This window comes from Aethalodelphis obliquidens, unplaced genomic scaffold, assembly GCF_003676395.1.
Source record: "Aethalodelphis obliquidens isolate GAN/ISIS:26980383/991018 unplaced genomic scaffold, ASM367639v1 scaffold46, whole genome shotgun sequence".
NCBI classification, from domain to species: Eukaryota; Metazoa; Chordata; class Mammalia; order Artiodactyla; family Delphinidae; genus Aethalodelphis; species Aethalodelphis obliquidens.
In genome coordinates, this window is record NW_020837990.1 from 7,914,597 (window position 1) to 7,928,870 (window position 14,274).

The following is a 14,274-nucleotide window of genomic DNA, read 5'->3' on the forward strand; positions in this document are numbered from 1 at the left end:
GGGGAACATGCTCCAGCCACCGGAGAATGGCCACTGTAGCGCTCGGATTCCCCTTTTTTTCCCCTTAAAACCACGTGGATAAAACATGTAGCGAATCCCGGGTGAAGCTTCTCTCCGTGCCGTCCATCTGAGTATTTTCTTCTTTATTGCAAAGTTAACCTCTAACAACGTATATGACAACAAGGGAAGGAGGACAGAAAGTAAAATAACACACACACACATACACAGGAAGAAGAAAATATGCACTGCTATAGTCCTTGTCCGTATACCTGGTCATAAAGTATATATATCAAAGTAAATTATACAAATAAATTACATATAAATAAATTAAATTAAATATATATATATTCCTTCTTACACTACCTGTTCACATTTTTGTGTTTTCATCATCCTCATCCAGGATATTATCTGGTCAGTGTTATTTTACCTGGTGGAGTGTGGGAGTGACCCCAAACTTTATTCCTGACGAGTCCAAGTCCTTAGAGATTCTGTGTACTTGTGGTTGCTGTGATTTTGCATTACTGTTTACTCTTGGGCTCAAAAGTAGTGAGGGATGTCCCTGAGAATGCCCTAGGCTCCAGACAAAGTCTTTTCTGCAATTAAATTTCCTTTTGGTATTAATCGTCCCAAATAGTAGAGTAATGCTCGCTTTTTTGCCTGTTGCTTCAGTGGCACAAGGACCCCAGAATGGCCAGGGGGAAGTCTCAAATTCTAACTCAGTGGAACCATTGGTATTTATCCTGGTGGAAGATTTTCTCCCTTGGAAACCAAGACCTCCAAACTAGCAGAGCTCAAAGTTGTAGTGACAGGAAGCAAAAATGCTGAGAGTTTTTAGGTGTCAGAGTGAGAGGAGGTACTCTCACTTCCTGCCCTTGATTCTAAGATCTCTGCATCCTATTATGGAAGATTTCTATGTAGCACCATATATTGGTCACTGAGTCAAAGTACATACTGCATTCTGTAAGACAGACCCCATTTTTTCCAGAGGGTTGTCTCCCAACTGGAACCATAGCTAAGGCTCCAGTAGCTCATTCCAAGATTCTTTGGGACCATTTGTTTCTGGTTGATGAGCTATGTAATAAGAATGAATTCCACGGGCCTGAGCCCATTGCCACACTTCTTTTGCTGAGAAATGAATTCCTTGATTAGAAGCAATGTTGTGAGGAATACCATGATGGCGAATAAGGCATTTTATAAGTCCATGGATGGTGGTGCTAGCAGAAGTGTTACAAGCAAGGACAGCAAATCCAAACCCAGGATATGTGTCTATCCCGCTGAGGACAACTCTTTGTCCCCTCCACGATGGAAGGGGTCCAATTATTTAAACTGCCCCTGCTCTCCCTGGGAAATGATGCCACACAGGAGGCTCAGTGTTGTTCTCTGCTTTTGGCAAGTTGGGCACTCAGCAAGAGTGAAAAGCAAGTCAGCCTTGGAGACACAAAGTGCATGTTGTCAATCCCATGAGTAACCTGCATCCATGCCACCATGGCCGCTTTGTACCTAGGTCCACTGAGCAAGTACTAGGGGGCCTGGGGAATAGTCTGACATGCAGAGAATGTGAGCATTCATAAGGCATACAGATATCTACCTAGCTTCGTATTCAGCCCAAGGGTCACCCCAAATTAAAGGTCATTGCATTGGCAAGAAAAGCCCTCCCCCAACCTCTGCTTCTATGTGGGTATTGGTAAAGCTGGATTCAAGATCAACAGGTGGGGTCTGCCCACCTGGCCCTTCTTGGGGAAGTATTTTTTCCTCCAGAGTCTTTGTAGTACTGTCTGACTGTATAATTTCTTTGGCACTGAGCTCTGGCTGCCTTGTGTTATTCTTTACTTGAAAATATATGCTTAAAAACAAATTTAAATTAGTACTTGAGGGTAGCAACCATAGTGAGCACATCTTGATATCACCAGAGACTCACTCTGTGGCTCTTACTCAATAAAGTAAAAAGCAAGATGCAGGGGAAAGTTTGATATTTAAGATGAGAAGCCCTAGGTTTGAGGCTTCCTCTTCTGCTTCTCCACGTGACCTTAGACAAGTCTTAGCACACTCCCTATGACGCCATCACGTATTCTGCCTGAACCACATGATGTTTATTGGTTCCATGCCTTGCTTATGCTGAACCTTCCCCATTTTAATGAAAGAAGATGCCTTCATTATCTGAGTGGAGATACGAGTCTAGTAAGTTTCAGAGTTCCCTTTAAAAGAGAGACTAGTCACAATCTCTGAAAAGACTCAAAGCAGGCGATTAATAAAGGAAACTACTGTTGCTTAGTTGGTCCCAAAGTTGTAATTGATATTCATCATCTTTCTCTCCTCCCAACCATTCTGGATTTCCTGAGTATTCTGACTGGTCTTGGTAAGGACACCCAGCCATTCATCCATGAGGTATCTTAGCCCTTGTTGGGCTATTGTTTCTATAATTGCATACTAAGTATTATCTCTGGGCATAAAAGCACTGAGTGACATACCTGTGAACAACTTGGGTACCAGACACACTCTTCCCTGCCCTTATTGTGTGGCAGCAACTCTAACTTATGATAATCAGGGTAGGTTTCCCTGCCATTAAATTAACACGTTTCTTTGCCTCTTAGTTCATTGGTATGAGGGACTCAAAATAGCCAAATTCACAACTTTCAGTTCAGTGGAACCCTTACCGTGACCCCTGAAAAAAGTATTCTGCCCCTGGGAACAAGGACCTCTAACCTGGCTAGCGTAATGATGTGAAGTTAGGAAGGACAAATTCTGTATTTGAGTCACTGGAAGTGATGGTGAGAGTGATCGCTCCTATTTCTTCCCCTTGATTCCCACTTCCATTAATTCTAGCTATTGGAGTACAGCACCATATGTAGGTTATTACTTCGATACATATAATGTATCTTCATCTCGACCCTTCGCTGGCACCTTGAGCATTAAAGACTAGTCACTGCTTGATTGGACTGGCTGTTTCTGGGTGATGGGGTACTTGGTTTAACCAGGGTACCCCATGATCATGTGTCCATTTGTGTACCTCCTTCGACATAAAATAGGAGCTTTGATCCAAGGCAGTGCTATATGGGAGACCATGTTGATAGGTTAGGCATACTATAAGCCCTTGGATGGCAGTGCCAGTGGAGGTTTTGTAGGCAGGAAGTCACACTTATATTGAGAGTATCAATTTCAGCAAGGACAAATGGATGTCTCCTGCAGAGAGCAAGGAGTCTGATGTAATTGAAGGTCTCCAAGTGGCTGGCTGATCTCCTTCAGAAATTGTGCCATATCAAGGGTTCATGCTAGGTCTCTACTGCTGGCACGTCAGGCAGTCATCACTGAAAATAGGTAAATCAGTCATGATGAGAGGAAGCCTATGCTTTGGGGCCCTGTGTGGTTTCTATCCTTGCCACACTGTCACTCTGTTCATGAGATCATTGCATCAGCACTTGTTGGCTGGGGAGATGGGTTGGCTGATTTCACAGGACAATTCTACCTGGCTGTTGAGGGCTGCTTTTATAGTGAATGACCTCTGCTGAGCATGAGGAGATACAAAGATCTGCATATTTAGTGCCCACCTATGTGCCCACAGGTCTATGTAACTCTTCACCAGACCTCCTTGTCTCTGATCTTCCAATTCTTTTCCTTCCAGGCTCCTTCCAACCAAGCCATCTGCTACCCAGAGATCATGTATATACACAGCTCAGGTTTCTTTTCCTTCACCCACAGTAAATGATGAAGCATAATGTTCCTTGTCTGCCCTCTGGGAATATTTACCACTGAGAAAATTTCCTTTTGTCACTGTTGAGTAGGGCTTTAATGCAGCAGCAAGTTTGGCTAGTACTATCATATTGCACTCTTTACAAACCAGCCTGAGGTCTTTTTTTTTTTTTTCCCTTGGTTCGTTTAAGAACTCTTCTACCCCATGAGGTAATAAACGTGAATTGGGGCAGAGGAATCAGTAAACATATAGCAGACATGGGAGTCTGGCTCACGTAGTACAACTGACTTGTATTTTCTGGATCTGCTCTGCCTCAATCTGAAATGTGCCATTTGCATTGCATAATGGATTGCTGTTATGCCCACTCAACCTTATAACTTGGTGGATCTGATGATACCCACACTATAATGGGCAGCTCTGGTTATGCAATTCGTTGATTTCATATGGGTTCAGTCTCTACTAGGGCTACTAATAACATGTCAGAGGTCTCACCAATTGGTGCTTGCAAAAGATTCCACTAAATACCGCTGTACGTTATGGATACATTTCTCTGCCTCTTGTTCATATGGTCTAAGTGACATGACAACTTGCACACACAGCCTGGATATGCTACAGAGGCTGTTCTTTTTGAAAGCCTTCAAAGTCACCTCATAATGGATCAAAACAGTATTCCCAAGGGCATGTTCTTACACCAATGCAAATGGTAGGAGGAATGAGATATAAGAACTTGTCATTTATCTTAGAGAAAATGTCTCAACCTGCCCCAGACCACCAGCATCCCCCAAATTTTCTATATATGGCAGAATCCTTAATCTTCGTGGAATTTCTTATTTGTTGCACTCATTTTTCCCTAGGCCATCTATAGTAGTGCTAACTGAAAGTGTGGTTTGTGGACTGGTGCCAGTTTGTGAACTGTTTGTTACTGCTCTGCAATGAGGTAAATGCAGAAATTGAGAGGTATGCTTTTAGAAAATTCTACAGCAATTTGACATTGCTGTGACATCTAAGTTCATGATTGGTGGAGTTCTTATTTTACGAGGTTAGACCAGTGTGGGTGTTATTGAACTCACACAAACTTGTGTATATGCTATATGATATTTTAAGGTTAGTTTGTCCATTGTAATCCCTGTGTATAAATCATAAATATACAGTTGTCTACTATCTTGATAGTAGACCTTCAGAAGTTCGGCAGAATGTCAAGGTGAACAAGGTCCTTGTGCACTACACCTTAGTGAAGAGTTAATATAGCCCTTTGGAAATACAGTGCCTGTGTACTGCTGCCCTGACTATGTAAATGCACACTATTTTTTTCATCTTTCCTGCTGATGGGGATCAAGAATACATTTGCCAAATCATTAGCTATAGTCCAAACTGGGTTGATCTAATCCTGGATAGATATCACGTCTGCCATATCAGCTGCAATTGGGACAACAACCTTGTTAAGTTTAGTCATAAACTATCATCTGTCACAATCAGCCACATTTTCACAGGGCTGAGGTTTGAAAAGGGATAAGATGTGGACTATTACCCCCACACCTTATAATTCTTTGATGCTGGTGGGAACTTCTGCAATACTCCAGTTGCAGTACTGTTTCTGATATACTATCTTGGCCAGAGGTGGTTTCAGGGGTTTCCACTTCACTCCTCCCTCCCGCCCCCCACCCTAATAACTTTTAATCCAGGGAAACAATATAAATATTCTGCCAGATGCCAAAGTAACCACAGAGTGGCTTGATAGCCTCAAGTGACTCACTGAGGAAGGGCCTGAGCTCAAACTCCATTCATCATTTGTCCTCCAAAACCTCTACTTTTTCTTCCACTTTTATTGATATATAATTGACATACATCATTGTATAAATTTAAGGTGTACAGCATATTGATTTGACCTACACACTTCATGAAATGATTGCCACAAATTTAGTGAACATCCATAATCTCATATAGATAGAAAATTAAAGAAATAGAAAAAATATTTTTCCCTTGTGATGAGAACTCTTATGATTTACTCTTTTAGCAACTTTCATATATAAAAAACAGCAGTATACTAATTATATTTATCATGTAGTACATTACATCCTTAGAACTTATTTATCTTATAACTGGAAGTTTGTACTTTTGATTGCCCATTCCACCCTGTCTAGCAACCACCTGTTTGTTCTCTGCATGCATGACTCTGTTTAGGTTTTGTAATGTTTGTTCATTTGTTTTGTTTTTAAAATTTCACATGTAAGTGAAACCATACAGTATTTGTCTTTCTCTGTCTGACTTATTTCACTTAGCATAATACCCTCTAGGCCCATCCATATTTTTGAAAATGGCAAGATTTCTTTTTTTTTTTTTGCCATACCACACAGCATGCGGGATCTTATTTCCCTGACCAGGGACTGAACCCGTACCCCTGCAGTGGAAGTGCAGAGTCTTAACCACTGGACTGCCAGGGAAGTCCCAGATTTCATTCTTTTTTATGGTTGAGTTATATTCCATTGTGTGTGTGTGTGTGTGTGTGTGTGTGTGTGTGTGTGTGTGTATACACCACATCTTCATTATCCATTCATCTATTCATGGACACTTAAGTTGCCTTCATATCTTGGTTATTGTGAATAATGCTGCAATGAACATAAGGGTACATATATCTTTTCAAATTAGTGTTTTTGTTTTCTTTGGATACTCAGGAGTGGAATTGCTGGGCTATATGGTAATTCTACTTTTAATATTTTGAGGAACCTCCATACAGTTTTCCATAGTGGCTGCACCAATTTATATCCCCACAAACAGTGCAGGAGAGTTCCCTTTTCTCCACATCCTTGACAATACTTGTTATTTGTTGCCTTTTTGATATTAGCCTTTCTGACAGGTGTGAGGTGATATCTCATTGTGTTTTTGATTTGCTCTTCTCTGATGATTAGTGATGTTGAACATCTTTTCATGTGCTTGCTGGTGATCTGTATGTATTATTTGGAAAAATGTCTATTCAAATCTTCCGCTCATTTTTCAGTTGGGTTGTTTGTTTTTTGATGTTGACTTGTTTGAGTTCTTTGTATACGTTGGATATTAACGTCTTATCAGATACAGCATTTGCAAATATCTTTTCCTATTCAGTAGGTGAATTTTTTTTTTGGTTGATAGCTTCCTTTGCTGAGCAAAGGCTATTTAGTTTGATGTAGTCCTTTTTGTTTATTTTTGCTTTTGTTTCTCTTGTCTGAGGATGCATATTCAAAAAATATGAATAAGACTGATGTCAAAGAGCATATTGCCTATGTTTTCTTCTAGAAGTTTTATGGTTTCAGATCTTACATGTAAGTCTTTAATCTATTTTAAACTTATTTTTGTTCATGGTGTGAGAAAGTTGCCCATATAAGTGTGGGCTCATTTCTGGGCTGTCTATTCTGTTGCACTGATCTATGTGTCTTTTTGTGTGTGTGTGGGGGTGCCCTTACCATACTGTGTTGGTTATTGTAGCTTTGTAATGTAGTTTGAAATCAAGGAGTGTAATACCTCCAGCTTTTTCTTTCTCAAGATGTTTTGGCTATTTGGGGTATTTTGTGTTTCCATATATATTTTAAGATTATTTGTTCTAGTTCTGTGAAAAATGCCATAAGTATTTTGACAGGGATTGCATTGAAACTCTAGACTACCTTGCGTGGTATGGTCATTTTAACATTATTAATTATTCCAACCCATGAGCATGGTCTATCTTTACATCTGTTTGTGTTGTCCTCAACTTATTTCATCAGTATCTTATAATTTTCTGAGTACAAGTCTTTTACCTCCTTAGTTAGATTTATTCTTAAGTATTTTATTCTTTTTGATGCAATTGTAAATAGGACTGTTTTCTTAATTCTCTTTCTGATAGTTCATTGTTAGTGTATAGAAATGCAACAGATTTCTGTATATTAATTTTGTATCCTGTAACTTTACCAAATTCCTTGATGAAGTCTGGTAGTTTTTTGGTAGCATCTTTAGGATTTTCTATATATAGTATCATGTCATGTGCAAACAGTGAATATCTTACTTCTTTCTTTCTAATTTGGATTCATTTCATTTCTTTTTTTTTTTTTTTTTTTTTTGCAGTACGCGGGCCTCTCACTGTTGTGGCCTCTCCCGTTGCGGAGCACAGGCTCTGGATGCTCAGGCTCCGCGGCCATGGCTCATGGGCCTAACTGCTCCGCAGCATGTGGGATCTTCCCAGACCAGGGCATGAACCCGTGTCCCCTGCATCGGCAGGCAGACTCTCAACCACTGTGCCACCAGGGAAGCCCTCATTTCTTTTTCTTGTCTGATTGCTGTGGCTAGGACTTCCAATACTTTGTTGACTAAACATGGCAAGAGTGGGCATCCTTGTCTTGTTCCTGATCTTAGAGGAAGTGCTTTCAGCTTTTCACCATAGAGTATGATATTATATATGGCCTTTATCATGTTGAGGTATGTTCCCTCTATACCTGCTCTGTTGAGAGTTTTTCTAAATCATAAATGGATGTTAAATTTTGTCAAAAGCTTTATCCATATCTAATGAGATGATTGTAGGATTTTTATTCTTCAGTTTGTTAACATTGTGTATCGCATTGATTGATTTGCAGATATTGAGCTTCCTTGCATCCCTGGGATAAATCCCACTTGAATATGGTGTATGATCCTTTTAACATATCATTGAATTCAGATTACTAATATCTTGTTGAGGGTTTTTTGAATCTATGTTTATCAGTGATATTAGTCTATAATTTTTTTTTGTGTGTGCTATTTTTTCTGGTTTTGGTATCAGGGTGATGCTGGCCTCAGAATGAGTTTGGAAGTGCTCCTTCCCCTGAAATTTTTTGGAATAGTTTGAGAAGGTTAGGTGTTAACTCTCGTCTAAATGTTTGGTAGAATTCACCTGTGATTCTCTCTGGTCCTGGACTCTTATTTATTGGGAGTTTTTATTCCTGATTCAATTTAATTACTGATAATTTGTCTGTTCATATTTTCTATTTCTTCCTGCTTCAGTTTTAGGAGATTGTACATTTCTAGGAATTTGTCCATTTCCTCTAGGTTTTCCATTTTACTCTCATATAATTGTTCATAGTAATCTCTTATGATCCTTTGTATTTCTGTGATTTCAATTGTAAATTCTTTTTTATATCTGATTTTATTGATTTGGGCCCTCTCTCTTTTTTCTCGATGAGTCTGGCTAATGGTTTATCAATTTTGTTTTGTCTTTTCAAAGAACCAGCTTTTAGTGTTATTGATCTTTCCTATTTTTTTAAAGTCTCCATTTCATTTATTTATGCTCTGATCTTTATGATTTCTTTCCTTCTACTAACTTTTGGCTTTGCTTGTTCTTCTCTTTCTAGTTTATTTAGGTGTAAGGTTAGGTTGTTTATTTGAGATTTTTCTTGTTTCCTGACGTAGACTTGTATTGCTATGAACTTCCCTCTAAAACTCCTTTTGCTGCATCCCATAGATTTTGGATAATTGTTTTTTTTATTTTTTTAATTTGTCTCCAGATATCTTTTATTTCTTCTTTGATTTTGTCAGTGATCCAGTGGTTGTGTAATAGCATATTGTTTAGCCTCCACATATTTGTGCTTTTTGCAGTTTTTTTGTAGTCAATTTCTAGTCTTACAGCATTGTAGTCAGAAAAGATACTTGATATGTGACCTATCCTGCAGAATGTTCCATTTGAACTTGAAAATAGTGTGTATTCTGCTGCTTTTGGATGGAATGTTCTATATATATCTATTAAGGCCACCTGTCTAATGTGTCATTTAAGACCAGTGTTTCCTTATTGGTTTTCTGTCCAAATGATATCCCATTGATGTAAATGAGGTATTAAAGTCCTCTACTATTATTGTGTCACTGTCATTTCTCCCTTTGTGTCTTTTAATATTTTTTATGTATTTAGATGCTTCTATGTTAGGTGCATATAAATTTATATTGTTATAGTTTCTTCTTGGATTGATCCCTTGATCATTATGTAATATTCTTCTTTGTCTCTTGTAACTGTGTTTATTAAAGTCTATTTTGTTTGACATAAGTATTGCTACTTCAGCTTTCTCTTCTATTTGTGTGGAATACCTTTTTCCATCCCCTCACTTTCAGACTGTGTGTGTCTTTAGATCTGCATTTTGTAGGCTATATATATATATATATATATATATGTTTTGTTTTTGTATCCATTCAGCCCCTCTATATCTTTTGATTGGAGCATATAGTCCATTTACACTTAAAGTAATTATTGATAGGTATGGACATTGCCATTTTGTTAATTTGGGGGAATTGTTTTTGTAATTCTTTTTTGTTCCTTTCTTTTTCTTTTGTTCTCTTCCCTTGTGACTTGGTGACTATCTTTAGTGTTATGTTTGAATTCTTTTCTCTTTTTTTGTTTTTGTTTTTTGCGGTACACGGGCCTCTCACTGTTGTGGCCTCTCCCGTTGTGGAGCACAGGCTCCGGATGCGCAGGCTCAGTGGCCATGGCTCACAGGCCCAGCCACTCCGTGGCATGTGGGATCTTCCCAGATTGGGGCACGAACCTGTGTCCCCTGTATCGGCAGGTGGACTCTCAACCACTGCGCCACCAGGGAAACCCTCTTTTCTCTTTTTTTGTATGTATTATAGATTTTTGGCTACCCTGAGATTTATATATAGCAGTCTACATATATATGATTATTTTAAGTTGCTGATCTCTTAAGTTCGAATGCATTTTAACAACCCTTCATTTTTACTCTCCCCACCCCACATTTACTGTTTTTCACATCATATATCTTTTTGTTTTGTGGATCCCTTAACTACTTATTGTGACATAGATGATTTTACTTCTTTTGTCTTTTAACCTTCCAACTAACTTTATATGTGGTCAATTTAGTACCTTTACTGTATATTTGCCTTTACCAATGAGATTTTTCCTTTCATAAGTTTCTTATTTCTAGTTGTAGCCTTTCCTTTTCCACTTAGATAAGTTTCTTTAACATTTCTTGTAAGGCTGGTTTGGTGATGCTGAATTCTTTCAGCTTTCACTTCTCTGTAAAACTTTTGATCTCTCCTTCAAATCTGAATGAAAGTCTTACTGGATAGAATATACTTGGTTGTAGGTTTTCCCCTTTCATCACTTTAAATATATCATGCCACTCCCTTATGGCCTGCAGAGTTTCTGTTGAAAAGTCAGCTGATTGCATTATGGGAGTTCCTTGGTACATAATTTTTTGCTTTTCCCTTGCTGCTTTTAATATTCTCTATTTATCTTTAATTTTTGTCATTTTAATTACAATGTGTCTTGGTGTGATCCTCTTTGGGTTGATCCTGTTTGGGACTCTCTGTGTGTCCTGGGCCTGGATGTCTGTTTCCTTTCCCAGGTTAGGGAAGTTTTCAGCTATTATCACTTCAAATATGTTTTCTCCCCCTTTTTTCTCTCTTTTCTCCTTCTGAGACTTATGTAATATAAATGTTAGTACACTTGATGGTGTCCCAGAAATCTCTTATACTGTCCTAATTTTTAAAGTTCTTTTTTCTGTTTAGCTTCAGTGATTTCCACTACTCTGTCTTCCAGTTTGCTGATCTATTCCTCTGAATCATCCAATCTATTGTTTATTCCTCCTAGTATAGTTTTCATTTCAGTTATTGTATTCTTCAGCTCTATGTTGTTCTTCTTTATATTTTCTATCTCTGTTAAAAACTTCTAATTTCTCACTCCATTCATTTTTCTCCTGAATTCTTTAAGCATCTTTATGATCATTTCCTTGAACTCTTTATTGGGTAGGTTGCTTATCTCCACTTCATTTAGTTCTTCTGTGGTTTTATCTTGTTCTTTCATTTGGAACATATTTCTCTGTCACCTTATTTTGCCTAATTTTCTATTTTTATTTCTATGTATTTGGAAAGTTGGTTATGTTTCCTGATCTTGGAGAAGTGGCCTTTTATATGAGATGTCCTATGCATCCCAGCAGTGTACTCCCGTCTGACCACTTAGAGCTATATGCTCCAGGATTGCCTCCCATGTGGGCTGCATGGGCCCTTCTCTTGTAGTGGGCTGACTACTGTGGGCAGTCTGGTAGGCATGGATGGTCCCTGGTCTTGTTGGTTGCCAGGTCCTGCCTTGTGTTGAGGCTGCTGGCCACTGGTGGACAGGACTGGGTCATGAGTCAACTGGCTGCAGAGCCCCAGGCGTCCTGGGACTAGTGCTGGCCCACTAGTAGATGGAGCTAGGTCCTGGGATGGGTGGTTGTGGGGCTCTAGAGGGTCCCAGGGCTGGCGTTGACCCACTGGTTGGCAGGGTAGGGGTCAAGTGGGTTCTGGGCCAAGAGCCAGCTCACTGGTGGGTGAAGCTGGGTTCTGGGGTCTGTGGTTGCAGGGCCCTGGGAGTACTGGATTTGGTGTTGGCCCACTGGTGGATGGGACTGGGTTCTGGGTTCTTTGGGAATTCAGGTATTCCTAAGGCAACCTGCCTGCTGGTGGGTGGGACTGTGTCCCCACCCAGCTAGCTGGTTGGTATGAGATGTCCCAGTACTGGTGCTGACAGGCTGGGAGGTTGGGCCAAGTCCTGGTGCTAAAAAGTCAGAGGGAGGATTCCAAAATTGTGCTTGCCAGCACCAGTGTTCTTGTGGTAGTAGAAACTCCCCCCAAATGGCTTCTGCCAGTGTCTATGTCCCAAAGGTGAGCTCCAGTTGCTTCCTGCCTCCCTGGGAGGCTCTCCAAGATCGACAGGTGGGTTTGACCCAAGCTCCTTTCAAATTACTGCTTCTGTCTTGGGTCTCATAACATATGAGATTTTGTGTGCACCCTTTAAGAGTGGAGTCTTTATTTCCTACAATCTTCTGGCTCTACCCAAAGTGAGCCCTGTTGGACTTCAAAGCCAAATGTCCTGGGGTCTCATCTTCCTGTTGCAGGACCCCTGGGCTGGGGAGCCTGATACAGACTTTGGACCCCTTATTCCCTGGGGAGAACCTCTGCAATTGTAATTATCCTCCCATTTGTGGGTTTCTCACCTGGGGGTATGGGTCTTGACTATACCGCATCTCTGTCCCTCTACCCATCTTGTTTTCTTCCTTCTTTATATCTTTTGTTGTAGAAGATTGTTTTCTGATACTCCTCAGGTCTTTCTCATCAATAGCTGCTCTGTAAATAGTTGTAATTTTGGTGTGCCCATAGGAGGAGGTGAGCTCAGGGTCTTCCTACTCTGCCATCTTGGTCACACCCCACCCCCAAACCTCTACTCTAATCAGAGGATTGTGATGGCATTTTGGGTTCTCTGGCATTGGAGTCAGCTGAAATCCTGTATCTAATGGTCCTTGAACAGTTAAGATATTTCCTTTCCCCTGGGGCACAATCATCCTGGCAAATGCCTTGTGTCACTCTAGGGAAGGATTGGGGTAGTACAGGCTGTATATACTTGTGATGACATTGTAGGATCTTTCCACAATATGACACAGACTCCACTTCATCCATGGGCTCTGGATATGCCCAATCTGAAAATTGGATGAAGGCCTAGAAATTTCCACTGTGGCAGCTGATGGCAGCCTTCTGCTTTCCAGCACTTGATTTTTTAAAAAGATTATAAAACCAGCATGATACCATAGGGAGCTTTCTTTTTCTCCATGATCAGTTAGCCAATACCACAGATCCCTGCAGTTCAGCGCTCCTCCCCCACCTCCCCCTCCCCACCCCGCAATTGCCTCAGACCTTGCAAACTCTTTTGGTAATTACATCCATTTTGCTGTTGATGGTTAAGTGCTGATACCTGCCCTATGTCATTTAAAATCCCATGATCCCCCAATTCTATTAGTGAAGGTTCAATCAGAGAAGGTGAATAAGTAGGAAATACATATCAAGAGATTTATTATAAGGAATTGGCATACATGATCGTGGGGGCTGGCTAGGCAAGTCTGGAATCTGTAGGGAGGCTACCAGGAAGGGTAGGCTGTAAGACTTAGCCATGAGCTAAAGCTGCTGTCTACAAGAATTTCTTCTTCTCTCAGGGAAGCTGCAGTCCTGCTTTTAAGGCCTTTCAACTGATTAAATTACACCTACTCTGATTATCTAGGATAATCTTTCTTACTTAGAGTCTACTGATTATAGACTTTAATCATATCCACAAAATATCTTTCCACCAACATCTAGATTAGTGCTCTATTGGACAACTGGGGACTGCAGCCTTGCCAAGCTGACATGTCAAAATGACCATCACAGGGCTTCCCTGGTGGCGCAGTGGTTGAGAGTCTGCCTGCCGATTCAGGGGACGCAGGTTCGTGCCCTGGTCCGGGAAGATCCCACATGCCGCGGAGCGGCTGGGCCCGTGAGCCATGGCCGCTGAGCCTACGCATCCGGAGCCTATGCTCCGCAACGGGAGAGGCCACAACAGTGAGAGGCCCGCGTACCGCAAAAAAAAAAAAAAAAAGTGACCCTCACAGACCACCCCCGGCCAGCTTGGCACCCATACACATCTCAGACATATTTAATATACAAATAATAATGTAACAATGTCCTACTCCTATCTAACACGCTACAACTATCCTGAGAACAACCAAAATTATACCAACATTTTCCGCAGAAGAGATTTCAAAGTCCTTAGATGGGTGTTCACTCTTTTCTTTGTCTTGTATCTTAAATACTGAGATATA